At 28.5% G+C, this 11,699-nt stretch overlaps 1 long non-coding RNA gene across 1 annotated transcript; it reads right to left on the reverse strand.

Moving 5' to 3' along the window:
• Positions 1 to 3,827: 3,827 nt before the first annotated feature.
• On the reverse strand, positions 3,828 to 5,352 carry LOC131624819 (uncharacterized). The gene is made up of 4 exons (XR_009290666.1): positions 4,969 to 5,352; positions 4,582 to 4,713; positions 4,135 to 4,213; positions 3,828 to 3,905 (listed from the first exon to the last, which is right to left on the reverse strand). It is a non-coding gene; the product is annotated as an uncharacterized LOC131624819 (long non-coding RNA).
• Between the last annotated feature and the right edge of the window lie 6,347 nt (positions 5,353 to 11,699).

Here is an 11,699-nt window from a genome sequence, read left to right on the forward strand (position 1 = left end):
TTAATAGTAGACTTTTCCCGTTTATAAAGTTATTTGTAATTTATTTTCGTTTATAAAAATAGTTGTATCAACAATAGTCTTTTTTCGTTTATAAAAAAAATTGTATCAACAATAGACTATTTTTGTTTATAAAAATATTTGTAGCTTATTCCCGTTTATAAAAATATTTGTATCAACAATAGACTTATTTTCGTTTATAAAAATATATCTAAGTTATTCCCGTTTATTAAATCAATTGTATCAATAGTTGATTATTCCCGTTTATACAAATATTTGTAATTTATTCTGGTTTATAAAATCAACTGTATCGACATTAGACTTTTACCTTTTTCCGTTTATAAAAATATTTGTAATTTATTTCCTTTTATAAAATCAATTGTATCAACAATAGATTTTTCCCGGTTATAAAAATACTTAAAACTTATTCCGGCTTATAAATATAATTGTATCAACAATATTTTTTTCTAATTTATTAAAATATTTGTAACTTATTTCCCTTTATTAATATAAGTGTATCAACAATAGTATTTTCCATTTTATAAAATATTTATAATTTATTTACGTTTATAAAATAAGTTAACAGTAAACTTTTCTACGTTTAAAAAATATAAAATATTTTGTAACTTATTTGTAACTTATTCTAATTGTATTAATTTTGTTATTTCAAATAGTTATTTAAAAAATAGTGTATCAATTTTTTCAAAAAATTTGATGTTCTTACATTTTATGCCGGTTATTAAAAAGTTGATATAAAATCCACGATTTTCCAAAATTTACTATTTTACACCGGTATTTGGAAAAATCCGGCATAAAATCAAATATTTTCTCAAAAGTTACAAATATATGTTAATAATATGCACCAAATTTTAAACATTAATTCGTGCTTACAATAAATCGTACATCTTATTATCTAACTTCAATTATATAAAACAGCAGCCAAAGAAATATTTAAAAGATGGACATTAAAATGAGAAGTATTCAACTGGTATCTCATAGATACGTTTACATCTACCCGTGAATTTAGATGAGTTAACAAAACTCAGTTGAATCCAGATGAGTTAATTTTAATACTATAAATTTGAATAGAATCATTTTTCCAATTCAAATAACATTACTTTTAAATATTAGTCAATTTTTTCTAACCTAAAATTTGTAACAGCTTCCCATCAAATATCAGTTTTAAATTCTTCTTATTATATCATATTTAAAAATTTTACAAACCTATAATATATTATAGCTTTCCGTCAAATTTCAGTTTTAAATTAATATCTACACTCATGGTATTTTAAAATTTCAATTCAATGAATATTTTTCTATCTTTTTTGTCAAGGAGAATTTCATAATAGAAGTTTAACTCTACAAAATTTATAAGGGTCATGCTAACATGTGCCCTAAGGGCACATGTTAAGAGCTAAATGTAGAAATTTTTTCTAAAAAATTGTGCATTGTTTTCATAAAAAGTTTATAATTAATATGTTTATTACGTTTTCCAATACAAATTTACTATATTTAAGCTTCTTAACATGTGCCCTTGGGGCACAGGTTAGCTTTATCCAATTTATAAAATTTTGTAAATTTTAAAAGATTTGATATTTTATTGAATAATTTTAAATAAAATATAATAAATTTTTTAAAAAATGTAACTAATAATAATATTTTAAAATTTATATAAGAAAATTGATGCTTGATAATAATTTATAAAGATAATAATTAAAAATTAAATTAATTATTTATAATAATTTCTTAGAGATTTTTTTGAAAATCAAGGAAATAATTAAGTAAACAAATATAGGAATAATAGTTATTTTTCCCTCTGCCAAATGGGCGAGGTTTGAAAAATTCTCTTTAAAAATAAAGTTTGGATTCGCCACCTAACATTTGAAGATTCTATATTGTTTTAGTCCCTCGTGATACCCAGTCTTCAGGATATTTAATGTGGCTTTTATTTTTTAATTGTTTTAGTCCCTCATGATACCCCTTCGTCAGAATATTTGACGTTAAATTGTTACATTATTAATTATTATATAAAACAAACAAACATTTTTATTTAGTTCAGTTAATATTAACTTTTCTACGTAACTAAAAATAAACATAATTAAAATTAATGTTATAATTTAATTTAGTTTAGTTTAATTTAGTTTATATTTAATATTGGTTTATAATTCAAAAATAAACTAACGTTTTTATATAATATTGAATTTAATTTAATTTAATAACAGTAAACAATATAATTAATATATTATTTTAAAAATTCAAAATAGTTATAAATATAATGTTTATTTTTTGTTATCTAAAAATTAGAACCCGTAAATGATTAAGGAAATAATATATTATTATACTAATTAAGAAAAAAATTGTTTATTACTAATTTATTTCGGAAAAATTTATTATTATAAATTATGAAAAAAATTATTATTAAAAATTATGAAAAAAGTAAGAAAAATCTTATTATTTAAAAAAAATTATTATTAAGAGAAAAATCAAAGAAATGTAAATTAGATATCACATGTTTTTTAAGTATTAGAGTTTATCTTGTTTTTATTACTATCATTATATTAGAAATTAGTTTTTTTCTATTTTAGATATATTTTTTTTGTATATTTATTATTATTATTATTATTATTATTATTATTATTAAAAAAAAATTAAAAATCAGATACACGTTCTCATCTTTGGTTAGTGAACAAATCAATCTTTCCAAAAACAACACAAAACCATCGTATCTTCATCATCAATTCCAAATCACTATAATTTTTATACAAAATCTTTCCAAAAGCGGAGTCATTAAGAAGAATGGAAAAGTTTAAGAAAGTATTATTGTAATCAAAATTATTATTATCGGACATGTCCTGTATCATTGTAATCAAAAGTACTAAGAAAGTTTTTAGATTTTAACATTTTTTTTAAATAAAACTTATAATCTATAGAGTCTGCTGTTGATATAATCTGAAATGGACAACATTCTATCAACACACATAGGTATAAATCTATAGGGCATAACAAAAGAGTAAAAGAGGGTCAAATTACCGTAATCAAAATATGTTTTGATTGCCTATTACATGATTTAAGAATTTTGAAATCAGCACATGATGAATATTTATTTAAGTAATTAAGTTTATAGCTTATATGATAAACACTTAACATTATATCTTATACGTATAAGTGTAAGCAATTGGAAAAATGGAACAGAAAGAAACAGCCTCCACACCATTCACAACCTATTAACAACATTCTCATATACCATTGCAAGTATCACAAATTTGTCCCAAATCATTATACCAATGCAAGAGAACAACAACATAACAGTTAACTGCAAAGTTTATGAAAAACATAAACTTTGTTATTTAATTCAAACAAACAGATTTGAAACAAAAACAAAGAAGAGAAGAAACTGGAGCAAATAAGAAAACAACAGAAGATTTTGTCGACGCTGCATCTCACCTCCGACTACAACCCAACGCGATCCTTCCTCTGAACTCCCGCAACAGCACACTGCAGCCAGCTGCCCCATGCCTCCATGACTGTAATTGTAAGCCAAATCAGAATATGAAAGAGTGCGCTGTAATCACCACACCTAAATAGAAATTATCTACTTTCAGAAATGTCTGTAAATGATTTTCCAAACACCTACTTAATCTACTCTATAAATCTGTAAACTCAAACTGATATATATTTTCCAAAGAGATTGCCTAAGAATTGGTTGTTGGCTATCATAACCTGGAATAAAATATAAAACTTATTGCCATTAGAATTTAAGCTTTTAAGAGCTTAGGAATAAAATAAAGAAAAAGAATCAGAATACCCAGTAGTAGTAATCTGACAGGAATATCTTTAAAGATTGAAACAATAGCCAAAGAAAAAAATAGAATCAATAATTTCTTCTCCCTATCAGCCATCACCTGAAACTTTTGAAAGAAAAAAAATAAAAGATGGAATTTATAGTAGTAAATTACATTTGCAAATTTAAAGTATGTATACAACTTACAACTTTTCAAAAATCACTTTCTCTAATTAAAAATGTAAGAGCCAATGAATGAATCATATAATGACTCATTTTATTTTCAAACACGACCTATATAAATATGTATAACAGGAAAGCTATACTATAGGAAGAAACTTTCATTGATATTTTACTTTAGAGTCATCCACCAAATGCCATGCTTTTTCATCAAAACGCACATAGCTAAAGTAATTCCCTGAATTAGCTGTGGATCTGTTATGCACAACAACCGCGTATAAATCATACATCAAGTTTGGCTGTTACATAAAAATGAGTCTAAAAACATCCATGGAGAAATTTGAACAACAATTAAACTGCAATTACAATAATAGTAATAATAAAACTGGAACATTATATATATATATATATATATATATATATATATATATATATATATATATATATATATATATATATATATATATACCTTCAGAATTTGGTTAACACAGATCTCAGTTGCATTGCAGGTTGGAGTAAATCCGACACCGACAGAACATAATCTCCCTTAAAAAATAATCCTCTTTTTGGTTTCTGATATGCAAGCAAATGCAACCATTTTTCAAATATTGCCTAGAATCAACCTTAAAAGAAAGATTGGTACATCCAGCTTCAATCAAAACTTCAATCCGTCTGCGGTCTTTATTATCACACTGTAAGCTTGAATCCAAAAATCAATGGTGGATCTTAGATGAAATCATAAAGCGATTTGGTCACTACAACAAAAACAAAAAATACGGTTAGAACGCATGTAATCAGATACAGTGTCTTGATGTTTTTTCAAAACCAAATTTCGGTGAGAACAAATCCAAAAAATAAAGAAAAAACAGATTATGGTTTAGACCTACCTTCTTCCGAATTTCTGAATATTAGTGGTGATGTTGGAAGCAAAAAAATCAGATTTATCCAAATCAAAACAAAAGGAGAATGAAAATTAGTAAGCGAGAGAGAAGAAAGAAACAACAACGTACATGCAATCTTGGTGATTGGCAAAGAACTGAGATTGAAGTGAAGGAAGCTTTGGCTGATAAAACCGATTCAGATCTTGTGGTGAGTGATAGGAGGAATGAAAATAAGATGAGAGAGATCTGTGTTTCAATGTGGCAATATGTTTCCCTCTATGCCCATACCAACAACCACAACGCTCCCTAATCAGTGCCTTAAGATCCAAAAAACAAATCGGAATAGGGGAAACTAAAAATTTGATGATGAAGAAACAGAGGGAAACTAAAAATGGAGAAGATTTAAGAAGAAGATGGTTGGAGGTTGAAATCGTAGAGAAGAGAGAGATTGAATGAATCTTGGGAAGGGTGGAAGAGAAAGAGTTTTGGCTTATTTAGTGAGATGGTAGTTTGTGGAGAAAGATAATATATATAATGATGAATGGTTTAGGGTTTTCTATTTTCACATTCAAACGATGCATTCTTTTTATTTTCCCAAATGAAAAGTTGGAAAGTGACTTTTTAGAAAAGTGGGAAGTGGTTTTTCATTTCTCAAGGTGAAATTTAAAATTTGAAAACTGTAATTATTAGCTTTTTGTTATGATCAATGCATGAAATGTGGGAAAAGTTGGTTTAATAAAATAAGGAGATTTAAAAAATTTAAAAAATAAGGGAAAATTTAATGATTCAGTAATTTTGTAGTGACGCCATGTCAGCAACTTTTGAATTACAATCAACCATGTTTAAGTATTTAACAAAATGACTAAGTCGTCCCCAATTATTAGATTAGTTTAGCTTAAAATCAGTTTGGGTAAACATGGTAATTCCAGGTACTTTAAATTTTATATATTGTTAATAGATTTCATTTTCTCAACTCAAATTTCATAATAAAGTAGAAACTCTTTAAATTAATAATGTCAGGACCTGAGAAATTTATTAATTTAGAGAATTATTAATTTATCAATAAATTAATAATTATTAATTTAAAGAGTTTTTAAGTAATTATATTGTACATACTAAACAAAAAACTAAATTAGTCTATGCCTCTTAGAATTACGTTGCAGCGAACCTTGGGACTCAACGTAAATTAGTAACTACTGTGTTCATATACATTGAAAATCACTAATGACTTTTGAAGTACAGTAAACAAGAGGAACAAATGTGTTCAATGTATTCTTAAAGGAAAACAGACAACTATTGAATCATAATTCAATAGAGTGTAATGTATTTTTTTTCAGTTTCTATAAATTATTAATTTATGATTTTTTTTGGGACCGAAAATTATAAAGGGATCTTCCGAAAAATTATTATCTTATTATTTTATGAGTTTTTCGATTATTTACATTGGCCCAAGTCGGGACTGGACAAATTTATTATTTTAGAGAGTTTATTAATTTACCGAATATTAATATAAAGAGTTTCTACTGTATATCAATTTCTAAAATATCTTCTTATATATTTCACTTAAAAAAAAAAAGAGATCTAATGCTATTAGCGCTCCCACTTTAATTTAAGAGAACATTTTAAAAATTGTTCCCTCTTGAGAATGATAATTTTATCTTTCAAGACAGTTTAATTGCGCTGATTTAAGTTGGTACATACACATAAAAAAGACCACATTCACTCTTGAAATGACTTAGATGAATCTTTTTTGAAGCAATACGAATATAACATTGATTTCACTTCTGATCGAATGAAACGGCAAAACATGACAAAAAGGGATAATGGGACCTTCAAAGAATATGCTAAACGGTGGAGAGAAATCGCTTTCTAAATTGAACCTCCATTTTTTGAGGAGTTTCCCACCATGTTTGTTGATACACTCAAATACCTCCTTTATAAAAAAATGGTTGGAATCTTTTCACTAATTTTCTCTCATCTTGTCACTATTGGGTTGAGAGTCGAAATGTATATAAGCAGGAAGAATAATTGACAGTCCTCCAAAAGTAGTAAAAGTCAAGAACTCAAGGTTAGAGGAACCTCAAGAAGAAGACTTAGATGATGTCAATCATGATGAAATCTGAAACACCGTCTCAGCTTGAACGAACATATCGACATCAATCTTTGAATGGGTGAAGGACCAACAAAACATGAATCAAATATGAGGATTTATCTAGGACGCTGATAATCATTGAGATGTTTCATCCTCTTTCTTTGTAATTTCCTTGTTTGTTAATTACTCATTTGATTTTAAATTTGTTATTCTTTTGAATGGAGAAATTAATGAAATGGTCGTACATCTTTTTGATCAAGTCCATTTGTGCTTACTCTTTTTATATTCCTTTTTTTCTTTTTCGCCAAAAAATATTATCGTTTTTCACCTCACTTTTATACAAGTTTTGTTTTAGTAAAGATTAGATGGAGGGTGATGTAAACAAAATACTTAAATATTGCTGAAGAATACTCTTGAATAAATTTGGCTTATGATGTAATGCATTGTTTCACTTCCCAAGGAGTTAAGGAAGTTTAATCACTAGCATCCCCTCTTATCCTGAAAGTTGTATTTCTTTCTTTATTAAACCTTTAATCTTGACCCAAGGTAGAGTAGTTTACATAATAAAATTTTTGTCTCATTAATTTCATTCTTTATTCCAAAAATTTTTTTAAAAAATTATATAAAAATTATATAATTATTTATATCATTAAAATATATAATACTATTTGCTTCTCATCAATAAAATCATGTTATTATTATCTTTTTTATATACAATCTATTATATATATTAAAACAGAACCCCAACATATTTGACACATAAATCATTATTTACCACATAAAATTATTTTTGCCACATCATCAATATTCATAGGTGACACTTCTCAAAACACATCTCAAAATTTTTCATTATAATTTTGAGAAATATCAATATTGTAGATTTTGAGAAACTAAAATATATTAATATTTTACTAATAAAATTTTGAGAAATATCAATATTTGTAGATATTATTAAAGAATAAAAAATAAATTAATATGAAGATTTTACTAGCAACTTGTGGTGTGACAAGTCACTTATCAAAATTAGTTACACTTTTCACATAAAATATAAATTTTAATGCAGGTTCAAAATTCTTTATTTTTACTCAAAATTATTATTTTTTTAAATTTATTTAATTTATTATTGTTTAATATTTGTTTCATATATATATATATATATATATATATATATATATATATATATATATATATATATATATATATATATATATATATATATATATATATATATATATATATATATATATATATAATATTTACAATTTTAATTTAAAAAATACAAAATATTTCCAACAACCGCGGGTCAAATTATTATTATTTATGTGAGTTTGTGAATTGTATAGCTATTTTGAGCTAGAGAATATTTGTTAGGCAAGTTTCAGTTCTATGTATACTAATTTTGATCCTTAAAATAACAAATACGTATGCATATAGATGTCTCCCTAAAATAATTCACTCCAAATTGTTAAAGGCATAATAAATTTTTACCAAAAGTGAAGGTCTCTTTTTTCTTTTAAATGTGGGGTTTAGGATCATTCTACAAAGTGTTCAAGAGAGCAAAGCCCTTAAAAGAAGTCACAAACTGAAGTGTTGAAAAAGGCAAGACAACCTGTTAAGGAAAACAAAATTAATAGCATAGTGACACCCTATGTTATTTTTCTCTATTGGTCGTCCCAAACTTGTGTTTGTGCCTAAACTGTATGCACCAAACTTAGTGACATTAATTATGGACAGGGACGTTCAACCAAAAGAAAAAAAAATACTCATGGATAGGGAAAGATATCAAATTAGATCATTAAATGCCGTTTTAACAGATCATATCATTATTAGATATCTTATAGGTGTTTAGCAAGAAATCAAAAAGACGAACTATAACTGTTTTTGTTCTCACATTATTGTTACAAAATTTTCCCGACAAGATTGATTATGACAAATTTCCGTAAATAAACATGTGAAATGGATATTATGGAGTCTGAATTGGGATAATTTTATTGGGTCCCGGAGATAAGCAGCTCATGGTCCAATCAATCTAAAGATGTTGTGAGATAGTCTTTTTTTTTTATAAGCTTAGTGGTTAGAAGAATCGGACGAGGATTATTTCGGGTCGCTGGATTGTAGCTTGGGTCAACTTACCCAAATATTTGTCTATTGCTAGTCCATCTCTCCAATACGTGAAAGATGAGGTATCCTTGAAAGGAACATTTTCGGTCGTACATGCAAAGGAGGAAACAACTCCTCCATTCTATGAAGAAAGGTCGTTCTTCCCTTACTCCCACGTACTCATTGGAAAATTGAGGAAAAACAGTTTCTTTCCCATGACCCGACTCATAATGTTGCCTATAAATATCTCAACTTCTAAGGTTGGAAGGACATTCGGTATTCACATATTTAGAACATACAAACTATCTTCCGATCACATTCATAAGCAAGGTCCTCCTTATTGTATTTTTTACAAGTACAATTGACGTCACTCGTGGAGTCTCGATAAAAATAACCTAAGCCACACATACATTTGATTTCCACTCGCCCCAATCACCGTCTTCAACATGGTGACACAAAGAGGCACTACAATAACTAATAGCACCAGCAGTGATGACAATGAAGCCTTAGCAGAGATGTGTGTTGCTATGGAAGAGTTGTAACGTTCTAACCAAATATTGCAAGAGAAAATCCTGGCTCTCCGTGAGCGACATCAAGAAGATGTTTAGGTCCAAGACGAGTTCTTGGACCCCTAACCTCTCTCTGACGAGATTTGACGAGCTCTTGTACCATAAAACTTCTAACCACCAACACTGTTTAAGTTTGATGAGAAAAGTGACCCCCATAACACATTGTCGCCATTAACAGTCAGATGACAATCACATATGCCTCGAACTCCTTGAAGTGCAAGCGCATGTCCATCATATTATAAGATACAACCCTCAAATGGTTCACGAACCTCCCTCCATTTTCTATAACCGACTTTCAAGACCTCACAGAAAAACCAGTCTGTCAGTTTTTCACGAGTAAGAACCGAAAGGTTTCGATGACCATCCTATTCAATATCCTCCAAGAGCGTGTCGATTTGCTAAGGGAATACCTCTCCATTTCAACAAGGTGGCCATCAAAGTGATACATCCAAACTAGGGGATGTTTGTGAGAGTATTCTATGATGGTCTAAGAGTCGAGCATTTCAATGAGTCTCTCTCCCAAAATTTTGTCATCTACATTAAGAGGGAAGTAAGAAATGCATAGAAGAAAGCCAGGAACGTCAAAAAGCATGCTTTCGGCAGATCCAATTCATCATATCAGCAACGCATAAGCTACTACAGCTCGCCGTAAGAAATAGTGTCTGCTACCATTTCAAGAGGGAGGTTGAACATCTTATCTAAGAAGACCACTTGAAAAAGTGTGTCAAAAGAAGCACTCAACAAGAAGGGGAAATTCCAAGACTAGGGGGACATAACCTCAAAAGCCCTGGGTTTCAAAAAGACAAAGAGCCAATGAGAACATAAAAGGATATGCCAGTCCTATATACTATGAATACCATAATGGGAGGGTTCACTGAGGGCGGAGAATCTAGCTTCTCTCGCGGAACATATGTCCACCAAGTCATTGCAGTAGAAGATTCTCCCACTAATATTAAGGCATCCCTAGAGAGAGATCTAGACCTTGAGATCACTTTACTTCGAAAAGATGCCACATGCATCCTCCCTCGTGAAAATGATCATATGGTCATAAAGGTGTAGTGTGGTGACTAAGAGATCAAGCGAGCATTGATAAATCCAATAATTTTAGCTAACGTCTTATAATGGGATGTATTTGGAATACTCAAGTTAGATCTATAAGACATTCAATCATTTAGAAGTTCCTTGGTCGATTTCTCTAGCATTCAGGTCCAAGTGAAACACTACATTACTCTTAAGATGGTGTTTGGACTGAAAGAGAATGCTGACATGATAAAATCCAAGTATCTCATAGTAGATTCCCCGTCTTATTAAACTTAATCAATGGGTAACCTATTTTCAATCTCCTAGGGGCACCCTGTCAACACTCTATTTAAAGGCCCATGGATTTTTTTTTTAGACACATTTTCCACCTATAAATAAAAGATCACTTCTCACTTTCAAAATACACCAGAAAATATATTTCTACATACTTTCTCACTTTCTCATTTCTTTATTTTTCACTAAATTTCCTTAGTGCTTTAAGAGAGAAAAATACCAGTGAGTTTTTGTTTGTTTTGGTGATGTAATATTATTGTAATTTACTCAACAAAGCCTTTGTCTCTTGTGAGAATTTGTTTTTTGGTTTGTGAATTAAGCCAATAAAATCTCTCGTTTGGTTCTTCAGATTGTATGTTAAAATCTTTGTTTGGTTCGTGAGCTTAGCCTGGTGTAAAAGCTCTTGTTTGGTTTACGAGATTATCTATTAAAATTTTTATTTGGTTCTTGAGCTCGGTATGGTGAAATCTAATATTTTCCTGCTTAAAATCTCATGTTTGGTTTGGAGGATAACTAATGTAAAACTTCGGTATGGTTGTAAGAAGGTTTGTGGGCATAGACTGTGAAAAAGCTTACATCTATAGTGGAAATTCTCAAGAAGAATTTCATGTGGAGAGGATAAGGTCAAATGGTTAGGTCGAACCTCTACAAATCTCTGGTGCAATTATATTAACTCTTATCTCATATATTTTGCTATATATTTATTTTTTATGTGTTTTCATCTTTCCTTTACTCTGATTTCTTTTTCTGAACTTATTTTGTTGTCTATTGTTTGTTTGATTTAC

The sequence above is a fragment of the Vicia villosa genome, unplaced genomic scaffold (genome assembly GCF_029867415.1).
Source record: "Vicia villosa cultivar HV-30 ecotype Madison, WI unplaced genomic scaffold, Vvil1.0 ctg.000163F_1_1, whole genome shotgun sequence".
Taxonomy (NCBI): domain Eukaryota; kingdom Viridiplantae; phylum Streptophyta; class Magnoliopsida; order Fabales; family Fabaceae; genus Vicia; species Vicia villosa.